This window comes from Aulonocara sp. 'chitande type north' Nkhata Bay, linkage group LG6 (assembly GCF_057382095.1).
Source record: "Aulonocara sp. 'chitande type north' Nkhata Bay isolate Kocher_YH1m ecotype deep benthic linkage group LG6, A_spYH_male_GT1.1, whole genome shotgun sequence".
NCBI lineage: Eukaryota > Metazoa > Chordata > Actinopteri > Cichliformes > Cichlidae > Aulonocara > Aulonocara sp. 'chitande type north' Nkhata Bay.
In genome coordinates this window covers 192,445-207,161 of record NC_141349.1, presented here as the reverse complement: position 1 = coordinate 207,161, position 14,717 = coordinate 192,445, and positions in this window count along the sequence as shown.

The following is a 14,717-nucleotide window of genomic DNA, read 5'->3' as shown; positions in this document are numbered from 1 at the left end:
AAAAAATATGAGTAGGGAGGGCTAGACTTGCTTATTCCCAACTCTATATTAAAACTCTCAGTCGGGAGGGCTAACTTGCTTATTCCCGCTGATTTGCGTTTAAAAAGGTTTAAATAAAAGTGGGAAGCGTAAGTTCCTCACTCCCTGGTTCAATTATCCAATTTAGCCTTCAATGGGAGAACAAAGTGCGTTTCACTCCCACTAAAAACTAAGGCTAAAAAAGGCTATTAAGATCTCAATCACCTTGTTCTGGGGGAGGTAAAAATCCTTGCTCATGCCGGTCTGAGAGGCATCCCTTACGTTTCGCGATACTCTCGCTTCTTCAGAGGGAACAGTGCAAGTGAGGCCAGGAGAGACAAAACAACAGTTTAAATGATTCTCTGAGGGACGCCCACCTGTGTGGGCCCTCCTCAGGATAGGTCGCACCGGGTCACATGATCGTGTTCCTCCCATGGTGCATTCACAATCACTTTCTTAATCATGTACGTTCTATTATCCACAGGCTATAAAATACATTTCAAAACACATAAGAAAAGGACAGATGTAAATTCTAAAAAATAAAATAAAAGCTGTTTAAAACAATATATCCTCAATTAAAACCTTTATTAAGATCAAGTTAAGAGGAGGAGGAGGAGGGAAGGAATTCCACCCTCTTCTGAGGACCTGCCTGGCAGCCAGTGAGAGGCTTACATGATTGTTCATAACATTTAAGCATAGCCCATCTTAAAATTAAGGTTAGGGCTCCCACCCTCACGGGTTATGTTTAGGGCAACTGATCCTGGGTCAGGGTTCATATCACGGCCCTCTCATGGTTAAGGTCAGGGCCTTATGTCCAGGTCAGGTTATCAGAATCTGATTTCCACACATCAAGGGTTTACATTGTAGCTCATATCATTTCAATCATGTCCTTATATAGGATAGCCTGTATCCATCAAAGTCCAAGGTCCACAAAGCACTTTCTCAATTTAAGTTCATTCCACCCTTTATTTCAGATCAACGTCCGGAGGGGTCCAGCATAACAAACCACTGGCACAGGCTGGTTAGGTATTAGGAGATTGTGTCTTTGTTGTCTCCACCTGGAGCTAGGTTGCACGGTCCTAGCGGTTGACTGGACCCTCAATCTCCTTGTGATCTTATAGTGTTGTATAAGTGCTTGTCCTCTCCAATATATAATCCCTGTTTGATTATGTTTATCCAGGGAAATGGCTAAAAGTGCTCAGGTCTTAATAAAAAATAGGCTTAATTAAAAACTAACATGTGAACAGACCCTCCCACACCTCCATAGGGGAAATCTCACCCGTTTATATAAGAAATTAATTTAATTTTTGGAATTAGTAAATATAATAATACATGCAGCTGTTGTGGAAACCAGCAAACACAATCAATTATTTTTCAAAACTTTTATTTACACATCCTGTTAGTACATTTTTTGGAGGCTAAGGAAGATCTGCTGACATATCAGTATATTTCTTGATCCCCTTGTTTGGGTTGGATCTACTATAAAAAATAAATAAATAATAATACCTAAAAAACCGAAAAGCACAACCTATTCCCCCTCTCCCAATGTTAAAATTTACATAAATGAGCTAAACATAACATTTACCCAGGGAATTATAATAAAGATAAAAACCGAGGCCATTCCACTGACCGCCAGGCTATCCGAAGTGGATTTAAAAGATCAGCTCAATGAAGCTAACAAATACTAAAAACCCACAGGATGACATTTATATTAAAGTTCTCTTCATCCTGGGTGGTCCTAAGGTCAGCTAATTTTTCATCCTTAAAAGTATCCAGCCCGCTCCCAAGTGCATCCATTTTAACTAACCTATGCCTCCACATGACTATGTGATATGATTTTTTTCCATTGGCAGCAGTGTTACTTTAAACTACGCCGCCTCAAATCAAGCCTCACTTTTTACTGATATATTAAAATGAATGGGGATCTGTGCAGTCACATGAAGTATTTACTCCTATGTGGACCGCATTGGCCCAGTTTGGGCCATTTCTCATCATCTCCCCAATGTACTGCCTGTTTCGGCTGTAGCTATATATCCTGTCATGTGGAGTGGATGTCCCTGTCGAGCCAGGCCAGATAAAAAGAACAAAGTTAAAAGAGACCAATAAGACCAAAAAATCTCTTCAATAAAGCGATCTATTTAAAACACAATCCACTTAATCCCACCCTCATTATTTTCCTTCCCTCCCTTCTCCTCAAACCATAAAAATTAAAACAACACCTGACCATATTCAAACTATGTGTTATATGTTAGCAGCCCACTTGGTTTAAAATTCCTATTAGAACGTCAAAACATATGTCCCTGTCTCCCCCAGGCCTCACCTCCCCTCCCAGACCAGTCTTTGAGCCTTCTCCTAAAACCCTCATCATTCTGGATTCCAAGATTAAAAAGTCTTACCGGGGAACTCACCTGCCTTTACATCTGCGGTTAGGCTTTCCACTGGATCTTGTTAGAATAGTCTTTATTTGCTGTTCCAGGGTCTGTGAGCAGGGTGGTGTACTTTTTAAGTGTCTCTGAACCAAGTCTCTTCTTACTGTTGCTCCTTCACACAGTCTCGTTTTTGTGGAGGTCGTAGTTGACTATGGTTCATACACACGCTGCAAACTCTTTATGCCATACAGGGTATATTACAGGTAAAAAAACATTGGAGTTCCCCTCTTAAAATCCAGAAAATTAAAAGGGCTAAAAGAATAAAAATCTCTCCTCCTCTCCCCCAGAGGTTAATCTTAAAAACCGGGAGGGCTAATTCTGCTTCATCCCACTAAAAAAACCTTTAAAAAATATGAGTAGGGAGGGCTAGACTTGCTTATTCCCAACTCTATATTAAAACTCTCAGTCGGGAGGGCTAACTTGCTTATTCCCGCTGATTTGCGTTTAAAAAGGTTTAAATAAAAGTGGGAAGCGTAAGTTCCTCACTCCCTGGTTCAATTATCCAATTTAGCCTTCAATGGGAGAACAAAGTGCGTTTCACTCCCACTAAAAACTAAGGCTAAAAAAGGCTATTAAGATCTCAATCACCTTGTTCTGGGGGAGGTAAAAATCCTTGCTCATGCCGGTCTGAGAGGCATCCCTTACGTTTCGCGATACTCTCGCTTCTTCAGAGGGAACAGTGCAAGTGAGGCCAGGAGAGACAAAACAACAGTTTAAATGATTCTCTGAGGGACGCCCACCTGTGTGGGCCCTCCTCAGGATAGGTCGCACCGGGTCACATGATCGTGTTCCTCCCATGGTGCATTCACAATCACTTTCTTAATCATGTACGTTCTATTATCCACAGGCTATAAAATACATTTCAAAACACATAAGAAAAGGACAGATGTAAATTCTAAAAAATAAAATAAAAGCTGTTTAAAACAATATATCCTCAATTAAAACCTTTATTAAGATCAAGTTAAGAGGAGGAGGAGGAGGGAAGGAATTCCACCCTCTTCTGAGGACCTGCCTGGCAGCCAGTGAGAGGCTTACATGATTGTTCATAACATTTAAGCATAGCCCATCTTAAAATTAAGGTTAGGGCTCCCACCCTCACGGGTTATGTTTAGGGCAACTGATCCTGGGTCAGGGTTCATATCACGGCCCTCTCATGGTTAAGGTCAGGGCCTTAGGGTTAGGGTTAGGGTTAGGGTTAGGGTTACCCTTGAAAGTGTGTTTGGGATGGTAGCTGCTCTTATGCAAGAGAGCATGGCAATCTGTAGGTTTAAAATAAACCTTAGTGGAAATTTTCAGATTTTGACCCAGTTGTTCTAAAAATACTGTCGTGTCCAAGAAATTGACCTGTATTGGATGTATTTCATATTTGACTTTAATGGAGGGATGATGACTATTCAAGATGTTGATAAATTCAGTGAATTTATGTTCACCATGGGGCCACGCCCCTATGATGTCATCTAAGAACCTAAAATAGAAGGTTGGTTTATGCGGACACTTTCTCAGGGCCTCACATTCCCATTGGCTCATATATAGGTTAGCATAAGAAGGGGCATATCTATGTCCCATAGCTGTACCCTGAACCTGTAAATATTGTCTCCCCGCAAATTCAAAATCATTACACCTCAAACAGATTTCCAACAGCTGCAAGAGTTCTGCGTCCGGTCTCTTGGGATCTGGATGTTGTTCCAAGATATTTTTTATTGTGCTTAAACCTAATTCGGTATTAATGTTTGTATAAAGACTTTCAATATCAATTGTGAAGAGTTGCGTATTTATTGGTAATCGTATTGGTTTGATAAGTTCCAGGAAATGATATGTATCTTTCAAATAACTAGGATGTTTAACCGAGAGAGGTCCCAGAAAGTGATCTATATAGAGGGAGATGTTATAAGTCGCACTGCTACAGTCCGATACAATGGGCCTCCCTGACGGAATCACGTTTGGTACTGTCCACGTCTGGGGATCTTTATGGATCTTCGGAAGGAGGTAAAACTGTCTATTCCGAGGTTCATCTGGGCCATATAGAAAATCCCTTTGTTTTGCAGTAATATATTTTTTATTATATAATTTACTCACGATACTACGAACTTGGAGTTGTGTGTTCTGTTGAATACTGTTCTCAATAGCTCTGTAGTATTTACCATTAGCCAGCTGTCTATTAGCTTCCAGAACATATTGATGTTTATCCAAAATCACAATCTTGGAACCCTTATCTGCTGGTTTAAAAATAATGTTTTTATTTTGTTGAAGTTCCCTAATCACTTCCATATCCTCACCTCCCACACCATCAGTACCCCTGCTCCACAGTCGGAATCCAGCAGAATCCCGCAAGTCGGCTTCAATTAACTTTCTCACTCTCTCATCCAACTGGCCCCAAGTGGGTTCCCAATTAGATGGTAGCGTAAAACGAGTCCTACAGTCCCCATCCTTTTTATCCTCACCAAAATGGTCCAAGAGTTTGATCCTCCTGTGATATAAGGAAATGTCCCTCCATAACTCCTCCCTATCTAGTATATTTGGGGTTGGAATGTAAGAAAGCCCTTTCTCCAATAGTTCTATTTGTCGCGCAGTGGGTCGGAATAAGGTTGATAAATTTAATATATTACTCCCCTCAGCACACCAACCTTGTTTAGGGGATTTCAAATCATGTATCCCATCTGTAGGTGAATCAGAATCCAATTGAATACTATTAGGTGGATCAGTGAAAGACTGTAAACAGAAGATGGAAGGCTGTTTCTCCCTACAGTGAGCCCGAGTAGAGTCTGAAGGGCGATCCCCCATATTAGGCTCAATAGGAGTTAAAAATCCAATTTCAATTCACTGCACCAATGCTTGAATATTCGCCCCGCCGTTTCCTGAGTCCAGTGGATGTTATCTGTGACCGTATGGAATTGGTCCTCGGCTATACGGCTTATTACAGGCAAACGCTTCAACGCGAAGTCATTAACAATGTCTAAGTTGTATTTCTGCTCCTGAGGTAGAAGGTGCGAATAGTTAATCAGTGGGAAATAAATATTTGCATTAGGGAAAACAGACTGAGCCTTCCTGTAGAGCATTCTAAGTTGTTTAATGGATGTTTTATGTGGGTCCTGGTCTCTATTATTAATACCCACCGACAGCACCACCAGCTTCACCAGTGCATGCGGAGGGGTTTTTTCCAAGATCTGATTAAAGTGATAGAACGACGCGCCTGGATAACTATCAATCTGAATCTCTCCTGAGCAATGTGGTGGCATACGATAGAGGTTAGAATCCCCCAGAAGCCAAATTGGTTTGTTACATTTAAATTGCCAATCCATGATCTTTCTCCCTTTTCGGGCCTTGTGGGTATTTGGAAAATGTACATATTTGTCTTTCTCTCTCTCAGTCATTTGATTTGAGTTGTTTAGTTTTTGATGTAAGGTTGCCGCTGACACATTTAGGGAGCCCGCAACAAGAGTAATTTTTGGGTCAGATGAGGTCGTTTGTGTCCCACAGTCGGCATTATTGCCCTTGACCGGGCCCTGCATCATCATGTTGTTGTTATTTCCCGTTACTCTTTTAGCGGTGTCTCGCTCTCCTGTTCCTGTGTCCATTACAGCGGCACTCCCTTCAGTCTGTAACCTGTATTTTACTGCTGTGGCAGTAGAATGAGAGAGAAGATGATGGTGAGTGCCACTCTCCTGGTCAAGGCCATGGATTTGTAAATCCGGGTCATTCTGAGAAACCACCACATTGCTTCTAACCTGTGTAGGCTGGTGAAGAGATACATTAGTAAGTTTTGTGAATCTCGGATGATGTTTATTTGATCTTATATTGCCCTCGCTTTTATTGAGTTTACCAGCTGTTTCGATCCGATTACCCATATCTGTTGTAAAGTCACTATCAAATGTTGAAAAGGGGGGTCTATTTTCAGTCTCCCTATGTTGTTGTTCTCTCTCCTCCACAGCTCCTTGTCGTGAAAGCTGTAGGGTGGGAGGCGGAGAGACAGACCTCTTTTGGCTACTGTCAGCTTCACATGTCCCTGAATGGACCTGGGTGGGTGCAACCAAATTGTTTTCCTTAATTGTGGATATTGGTATTATAGGGGAGAGGGTTCGGTTACGGGTCACCTCTAATGGCCCATTCATGTGAGGGTCTGTTGTTAATTCCTCTCCATACGGAGTGGACTGAGAGTCCCGTAGGGGTGGCTGGACCCTATCTAGGCCCTGGCTGTTCCTCCCTCTATCATCTAAGGCCGCAGCCGTTGGTCTAATCTGCTTCTCAACTATCACTTTAGGGTAGAGGGACCGGTGATGTTCTCGTTCTGGTCTTTGTAATGGTGGAAAATCTCCTTCACTATCTATGTCAAAGTCTGATGTTGAGTTTCCCTCCAGTGACCTATCAGGGAATGATTCTGCATACACTGACCCATCAAGTGATTCTCCCTCCCCTGAGAAGAAGTTCTGTATAGTTTCCACAGTAGATTGAGTTAGTCTGGCCTTGTATCTTTTTCCTGCCCAAGTAATTGCAATTCGAAGAGCATTTTCATTAAAGGCAAGGTTGGCATAGTTTGTAATCACATTAATATAATGTTCTTGCAGCGCCAGTAAGTTGTTCTCTAGCCACTGTTTAGTGTTTCTCTCTACTGCCCTTTGAACCTCCTCAGAAGGTGAGGCTGGTTTAATGAAACTTGTGAGTTTAGTCACTTGTTTTGCCATCCCTCTTGGTGGATCTTTGTTTGCAATAGCTGAGTCTATGATTGCTTTATGATGAATTGCCTGTATTAATTTAAAATATTGTTTGGTCAACTGCCTAGTTTGAACATCCAGAGGTTGATAATTAGTAGATTGCTTAATTTGTCTAGGAAATCGAATCCCATTTCTATTCTTTTCCCTCCCCCTCTGCTCCCTCCCGTTCCTATTTCTATTGTGTGTGTTTGTCTGTGTGTCTGTGTCAAATCTCTCTGTCCGGCTGAAGTGGGCCGCTCCAGACCTGTTAGAAAAAGCCATAGTCAGTAGGAGGCCTACCTGGATGTGTCTGAAGGGTTCCTGAGCCGCCTTCTTCCAGAAGCATGGAAACCTCTAGGCCTCTGTAGTCCTGGAGTGGAAAATCTGTCCTCAGATGGAAAAGGTTAGTTCCCACTCACAGTCACATTTGTGCTTGGAATAATCCCACAAGGAGGAAGTCTCTATTGCTTTCTTTTAAGTTCAAAAAAGAGTTTTTTTATTCCTTCTCGTCCTAATCCACTTGTTTTCAGAATGGTTTTTCTTCTCTGTTAGGCTGAGAGGAATTTGCAGGCCGGCAAGATAAAGAGCCTCATACTGACATATTTAAAATCCAATTTATTTAACTGTATAGGATTAAAATCATTTAGATAAAAAATCAAAAGCCAAATTTGGCAACTTAAAGCTAGAAATCTGGGCTGAGGTCTAAAGTTTTGGCCCAATTCAGTCTTTTCTCCCTTACGTTTCGCAGGACATGCTGCTTCTTCAGAGGGATACACAGAGAGAGATGCACAGATGCAATGATTTAAGGTTTTGAGGGTGGGGACCAAGTCCCGCCCCCAAAGCCTCAAGAAAAGGGGAGTGGGATGGGAGGGGAAATAAACCAAAAGGGGTTAGGGATTGAAATGGTTAGGATTAGGATAGCAGATCTGGGGAGGGAGAATCACCAGTTTATTTTCAAAAAACAATTGGCAGGATTCAAATTAGTGTATCACATACATCAAAGAGCCTCTGATGGTGCTGTCGGAATAAGCCAGAGACATGGAGGGAGGGCCAATCCAAAACCTTTTTAGGTTTAGGGCAGGAGAGTCAGGTACAAGCGGTTCTATTTTCCTTTTTTCAATACTTCATATACAACTCATATGTACATTATCATGTACCAGATGTTATCTTATTTGCTGCCTTTTAATTAAATCTATAACAAAAATTCATGTGTGTATGTATCTCCTTCCAAAAAAAATAAAGTTTATTTGCTTCCTGTTCCTTTAATAATGGCATCACTTATAGTCAGTTTCCTTCCATTATACATTCCAGTTAGAGCTCCCAGGGGTTAACACCACACACAGAAGTTCATATCCATGATTTTATGTTGAGGTCTAAGATAATCCCCCTTCGGTTACTCTTACATGGTGCTTATACATGATCAAAAGCTAAATGTCTCCCTCAAGTGGCTTTTCTGGGGACAGAATGATTAGAGGTGAAACAGGGTGAGGTGCCCAGGCTTCTGGCATCTGGCTAGGTTAGGTTAGGGGCCTATTGATCTTGTACAGTCACTGTTGTGAGTCCGGTGCACTGGCAACAGCTGCCTGGTCACTGTCACTCATGTCTCACCCCTTGTGGCAAACCAGTCTATTATCACTCTCATTAGAAGAAGAAAAAAAATTCAATTGAAGACACAATATTCTTTTTTTTGCCCCAGCATGTACCTCTCCAGCTTTTATTATCATGTCAAGAGTCTCACAAAGCAGCAATAATTGTCAATACAATTGAAAGGGAGCAATTCAGACTGCGTTCAGGCCCCGTGGATGTTGAGTTCGCAGTCTGGAAATCCACAATCTCTCATATCTCCTCCTCTGGCCCTCCGTCCATGTCGCACAGGTTTGAAGTCCCGTTATACTCAGATGTTGTAATGTGTGAATTTGGAAATGCAATACTAGTGGAGTGTCCAGTCCATTCCTCTCAATATTGTAAATATGTTGTTTTAACCTCTCCAACAGAGTTTGACCTGTTTCACCCACATAGAGTAGACAACATTCTTCGCAACAGATGCAATAAACAATGTTGCTCGTGTTTAGGGACATTCTCTGTAAGATGGGTGCCCCTATTTTCCCATAAGGATTATACAAGAACCGTTTCGGTTTAAAGGCCCAATGATTGGGTTTCCCCGATCTTATACGTCTCATCTGTTCTGGCAACTTGGCCCTGACGAGCATATCTCTCAGATTCTTGTTCCTCCTGTGGGCTGAAATCACTCTGCAATCTTGGAGTCGTATCAAACCAGAGGTGTATTTCTTAAAGTTTGTTTTGAGTTGATGATGCAATGGTAGATGAGAACGCGAATAAGTGGTAACTAGTGGCATAAGTCTATTCTGTTCTCCCTGTTGTATCTGATTTTGAGTCTGATTTCCCCTCATTGCATTAGAGTTTAGTCCAGCAAGGGTGCTGCTCTTAATTGTTCTAAGGAACCTACTAGAATATCCCCTCTTCCTGAGGCTCCGGAATAATATGCCAATTGCATCCTGAAGATCTGATTCCTTTGAAGAAATTCTATAAAATCTGATGATTTGGGACTTTATGATACCCTTGAAAGTGTGTTTGGGATGGTAGCTGCTCTTATGCAAGAGAGCATGGCAATCTGTAGGTTTAAAATAAACCTTAGTGGAAATTTTCAGATTTTGACCCAGTTGTTCTAAAAATACTGTCGTGTCCAAGAAATTGACCTGTATTGGATGTATTTCATATTTGACTTTAATGGAGGGATGATGACTATTCAAGATGTTGATAAATTCAGTGAATTTATGTTCACCATGGGGCCACGCCCCTATGATGTCATCTAAGAACCTAAAATAGAAGGTTGGTTTATGCGGACACTTTCTCAGGGCCTCACATTCCCATTGGCTCATATATAGGTTAGCATAAGAAGGGGCATATCTATGTCCCATAGCTGTACCCTGAACCTGTAAATATTGTCTCCCCGCAAATTCAAAATCATTACACCTCAAACAGATTTCCAACAGCTGCAAGAGTTCTGCGTCCGGTCTCTTAGGATCTGGATGTTGTTCCAGGATATTTTTTATTGTGCTTAAACCTAATTCGGTATTAATGTTTGTATAAAGACTTTCAATATCAATTGTGAAGAGTTGCGTATTTATTGGTAATCGTATTGGTTTGATAAGTTCCAGGAAATGATATGTATCTTTCAAATAACTAGGATGTTTGACCGAGAGAGGTCCCAGAAAGTGATCTATATAGAGGGAGATGTTATAAGTCGCACTGCTACAGTCCGATACAATGGGCCTCCCTGACGGAATCACGTTTGGTACTGTCCACGTCTGGGGATCTTTATGGATCTTCGGAAGGAGGTAAAACTGTCTATTCCGAGGTTCATCTGGGCCATATAGAAAATCCCTTTGTTTTGCAGTAATATATTTTTTATTATATAATTTACTCACGATACTACGAACTTGGAGTTGTGTGTTCTGTTGAATACTGTTCTCAATAGCTCTGTAGTATTTACCATTAGCCAGCTGTCTATTAGCTTCCAGAACATATTGATGTTTATCCAAAATCACAATCTTGGAACCCTTATCTGCTGGTTTAAAAATAATGTTTTTATTTTGTTGAAGTTCCCTAATCACTTCCATATCCTCACCTCCCACACCATCAGTACCCCTGCTCCACAGTCGGAATCCAGCAGAATCCCGCAAGTCGGCTTCAATTAACTTTCTCACTCTCTCATCCAACTGGCCCCAAGTGGGTTCCCAATTAGATGGTAGCGTAAAACGAGTCCTACAGTCCCCATCCTTTTTATCCTCACCAAAATGGTCCAAGAGTTTAATCCTCCTGTGATATAAGGAAATGTCCCTCCATAACTCCTCCCTATCTAGTATATTTGGGGTTGGAATGTAAGAAAGCCCTTTCTCCAATAGTTCTATTTGTCGCACAGTGGGTCGGAATAAGGTTGATAAATTTAATATATTACTCCCCTCAGCACACCAACCTTGTTTAGGGGATTTCAAATCATGTATCCCATCTGTAGGTGAATCAGAATCCAATTGAATACTATTAGGTGGATCAGTGAAAGGCTGTAAACAGAAGATGGAAGACTGTTTCTCCCTACAGTGAGCCCGAGTAGAGTCTGAAGGGCGATCCCCCATATTAGGCTCAATAGGAGTTAGAAATCCAATTTCAATTCACTGCACCAATGCTTGAATATTCGCCCCGCCGTTTCCTGAGTCCAGTGGATGTTATCTGTGACCGTATGGAATTGGTCCTCGGCTATACGGCTTATTACAGGCAAACGCTTCAACGCGAAGTCATTAACAATGTCTAAGTTGTATTTCTGCTCCTGAGGTAGAAGGTGCGAATAGTTAATCAGTGGGAAATAAATATTTGCATTAGGGAAAACAGACTGAGCCTTCCTGTAGAGCATTCTAAGTTGTTTTATGGATGTTTTATGTGGGTCCTGGTCTCTATTATTAATACCCACCGACAGCACCACCAGCTTCACCAGTGCATGCGGAGGGGTTTTTTCCAAGATCTGATTAAAGTGATAGAACGACGCGCCTGGATAACTATCAATCTGAATCTCTCCTGAGCAATGTGGTGGCATACGATAGAGGTTAGAATCCCCCAGAAACCAAATTGGTTTGTTACATTTAAATTGCCAATCCATGATCTTTCTCCCTTTTCGGGCCTTGTGGGTATTTGGAAAATGTACATATTTGTCTTTCTCTCTCTCAGTCATTTGATTTGAGTTGTTTAGTTTTTGATGTAAGGTTGCCGCTGACACATTTAGGGAGCCCGCAACAAGAGTAATTTTTGGGTCAGATGAGGTCGTTTGTGTCCCACAGTCGGCATTATTGCCCTTGACCGGGCCCTGCATCATCATGTTGTTGTTATTTCCCGTTACTCTTTTAGCGGTGTCTCGCTCTCCTGTTCCTGTGTCCATTACAGCGGCACTCCCTTCAGTCTGTAACCTGTATTTTACTGCTGTGGCAGTAGAATGAGAGAGAAGATGATGGTGAGTGCCACTCTCCTGGTCAAGGCCATGGATTTGTAAATCCGGGTCATTCTGAGAAACCACCACATTGCTTCTAACCTGTGTAGGCTGGTGAAGAGATACATTAGTAAGTTTTGTGAATCTCGGATGATGTTTATTTGATCTTATATTGCCCTCGCTTTTATTGAGTTTACCAGCTGTTTCGATCCGATTACCCATATCTGTTGTAAAGTCACTATCAAATGTTGAAAAGGGGGGTCTATTTTCAGTCTCCCTATGTTGTTGTTCTCTCTCCTCCACAGCTCCTTGTCGTGAAAGCTGTAGGGTGGGAGGCGGAGAGACAGACCTCTTTTGGCTACTGTCAGCTTCACATGTCCCTGAATGGACCTGGGTGGGTGCAACCAAATTGTTTTCCTTAATTGTGGATATTGGTATTATAGGGGAGAGGGTTCGGTTACGGGTCACCTCTAATGGCCCATTCATGTGAGGGTCTGTTGTTAATTCCTCTCCATACGGAGTGGACTGAGAGTCCCGTAGGGGTGGCTGGACCCTATCTAGGCCCTGGCTGTTCCTCCCTCTATCATCTAAGGCCGCAGCCGTTGGTCTAATCTGCTTCTCAACTATCACTTTAGGGTAGAGGGACCGGTGATGTTCTCGTTCTGGTCTTTGTAATGGTGGAAAATCTCCTTCACTATCTATGTCAAAGTCTGATGTTGAGTTTCCCTCCAGTGACCTATCAGGGAATGATTCTGCATACACTGACCCATCAAGTGATTCTCCCTCCCCTGAGAAGAAGTTCTGTATAGTTTCCACAGTAGATTGAGTTAGTCTGGCCTTGTATCTTTTTCCTGCCCAAGTAATTGCAATTCGAAGAGCATTTTCATTAAAGGCAAGGTTGGCATAGTTTGTAATCACATTAATATAATGTTCTTGCAGCGCCAGTAAGTTGTTCTCTAGCCACTGTTTAGTGTTTCTCTCTACTGCCCTTTGAACCTCCTCAGAAGGTGAGGCTGGTTTAATGAAACTTGTGAGTTTAGTCACTTGTTTTGCCATCCCTCTTGGTGGATCTTTGTTTGCAATAGCTGAGTCTATGATTGCTTTATGATGAATTGCCTGTATTAATTTAAAATATTGTTTGGTCAACTGCCTAGTTTGAACATCCAGAGGTTGATAATTAGTAGATTGCTTAATTTGTCTAGGAAATCGAATCCCATTTCTATTCTTTTCCCTCCCCCTCTGCTCCCTCCCGTTCCTATTTCTATTGTGTGTGTTTGTCTGTGTGTCTGTGTCAAATCTCTCTGTCCGGCTGAAGTGGGCCGCTCCAGACCTGTTAGAAAAAGCCATAGTCAGTAGGAGGCCTACCTGGATGTGTCTGAAGGGTTCCTGAGCCGCCTTCTTCCAGAAGCATGGAAACCTCTAGGCCTCTGTAGTCCTGGAGTGGAAAATCTGTCCTCAGATGGAAAAGGTTAGTTCCCACTCACAGTCACATTTGTGCTTGGAATAATCCCACAAGGAGGAAGTCTCTATTGCTTTCTTTTAAGTTCAAAAAAGAGTTTTTTTATTCCTTCTCGTCCTAATCCACTTGTTTTCAGAATGGTTTTTCTTCTCTGTTAGGCTGAGAGGAATTTGCAGGCCGGCAAGATAAAGAGCCTCATACTGACATATTTAAAATCCAATTTATTTAACTGTATAGGATTAAAATCATTTAGATAAAAAATCAAAAGCCAAATTTGGCAACTTAAAGCTAGAAATCTGGGCTGAGGTCTAAAGTTTTGGCCCAATTCAGTCTTTTCTCCCTTACGTTTCGCAGGACATGCTGCTTCTTCAGAGGGATACACAGAGAGAGATGCACAGATGCAATGATTTAAGGTTTTGAGGGTGGGGACCAAGTCCCGCCCCCAAAGCCTCAAGAAAAGGGGAGTGGGATGGGAGGGGAAATAAACCAAAAGGGGTTAGGGATTGAAATGGTTAGGATTAGGATAGCAGATCTGGGGAGGGAGAATCACCAGTTTATTTTCAAAAAACAATTGGCAGGATTCAAATTAGTGTATCACATACATCAAAGAGCCTCTGATGGTGCTGTCGGAATAAGCCAGAGACATGGAGGGAGGGCCAATCCAAAACCTTTTTAGGTTTAGGGCAGGAGAGTCAGGTACAAGCGGTTCTATTTTCCTTTTTTCAATACTTCATATACAACTCATATGTACATTATCATGTACCAGATGTTATCTTATTTGCTGCCTTTTAATTAAATCTATAACAAAAATTCATGTGTGTATGTATCTCCTTCCAAAAAAAATAAAGTTTATTTGCTTCCTGTTCCTTTAATAATGGCATCACTTATAGTCAGTTTCCTTCCATTATACATTCCAGTTAGAGCTCCCAGGGGTTAACACCACACACAGAAGTTCATATCCATGATTTTATGTTGAGGTCTAAGATAATCCCCCTTCGGTTACTCTTACATGGTGCTTATACATGATCAAAAGCTAAATGTCTCCCTCAAGTGGCTTTTCTGGGGACAGAATGATTAGAGGTGAAACAGGGTGAGGTGCCCAGGCTTCTGGCATCTGGCTAGGTTAG